At 37.7% G+C, this 1,419-nt stretch overlaps 1 long non-coding RNA gene across 1 annotated transcript; it reads left to right on the top strand.

Annotated features, from left to right (window-relative positions):
* The first annotated feature begins 535 nt into the window (after positions 1-535).
* On the top strand, positions 536-1,213 carry LOC124669197. Its single transcript, XR_006992057.1, has 3 exons — positions 536-577; positions 655-756; positions 849-1,213. It is a non-coding gene; the product is annotated as an uncharacterized LOC124669197 (long non-coding RNA).
* Positions 1,214-1,419: the final 206 nt, after the last annotated feature.

Below are 1,419 nucleotides of genomic sequence, written 5' to 3'. Positions count from 1 at the left end.
GCATGTGCTTACATACGCAAATCAATAGAGCTATGTGTTCAGTACTAAAACTTTATGCAGGGGAACAAAATGTATGCAGGTGTATGAACAAATCATGCTGCAGACAAGTTCAGACTCCGGCTTCAGGAAAGGAAGGTTCTGCCTTGTTCAAGATTTCTTTGTCCAATCACCAAAAAACATATTTGGAGTTGTGTGTGCAAGGTTTATGATGAATATCACACATTGGACCGAGATTCAGGTCCAGCCTGAGGTACTGACATATTTCTCACGATATGCATATTCTCTGACTGGATTCAACAGAACAATGTTTGGTTGCTGAGTCGCAGTTCGAGTGAGATTTAAATTTTATTTCCTATGAATTGCTCAGCCAGTTGCAAAGATGAATTTGCTTAGTGCTAAAGAAAAAGGACTACATTATTTGGACCATATTTTTAGGTGCAATTTTTTATACTGATGTGGTATTAATTTCATAAGTTTGAATCTCATTCAAATTTGATACCCAATATGATTTCTTGGTCAAACTAAGAAGCTCATGTTACAAGGACTTCCACTGGGTGTTACTAGCAACAACAATTTGGTGAGTATATGGCCATGCCTTAGTTATCCCTTTAGCTTCTCATTATTGTTATCCTGAAATTTCTATTTCTGAAATAGACTGAATCAGAAGATGCCGAGTACTCCAACTCCATTGGAACTGAAGAAATGAAATTGCACTCCCTATCTGCTACAGCAGAGGTGCCTCTTACTCTGCCCATGGTAAGTTAATTACATTGTATGATTCTCATCGTTATGTACTTGCTCTCCTTAGTCTCATATAGTAATGGTGCTCTTCTCTCCTGTGATGGTAGATTGCTGCCACACCAATACCCCTGGTTGAACAGTCCCGAGAAGTCGGTGAAGATGCTGGATCCAAAGGAAATAAGAATGGTACAATAAATTCAGTTGCTACCACCTTTTGTGTGGCATCATTAAGTTCATATATGTGCTTAGCTAACAATTTACTCCGTCCGTCCCAAAATATAAGATGTTAATAACATCTTATATCACGTAACTGAGAGAGTACATTGTAACTACAGTGGAGAAACAGATCGAAAAAATCAATCTAGCCAAAAGAAACTGCTCATGAATACCTCATAAGACATTGCCTCGTGAAGATCTTGGATTTGCGAGGATTGGAAGAACCTAGCTTGCGCCTTCATCTACCAATAGTTACTTTACAACTACATTAGAAAGTTCATATTGTCATGTATTCTGCACTTATGCATGCATAATGCCTACATACAATGTACACAAACCATATATTTGAGAGTTTGATTAGAATATCACGATACTTCCTGCAGATTCTACAGGTTATTCACATAAGATGAGAAGGCCTCTCCATACATTTGTACATCATATCCTTCATTTCCTTGAATATAG

This window comes from Lolium rigidum, chromosome 7 (genome assembly GCF_022539505.1).
Source record: "Lolium rigidum isolate FL_2022 chromosome 7, APGP_CSIRO_Lrig_0.1, whole genome shotgun sequence".
Lineage (NCBI taxonomy): Eukaryota > Viridiplantae > Streptophyta > Magnoliopsida > Poales > Poaceae > Lolium > Lolium rigidum.
Note: the sequence above shows the minus strand (reverse complement) of the source record. Positions and strands in the feature narration are given on the sequence as shown.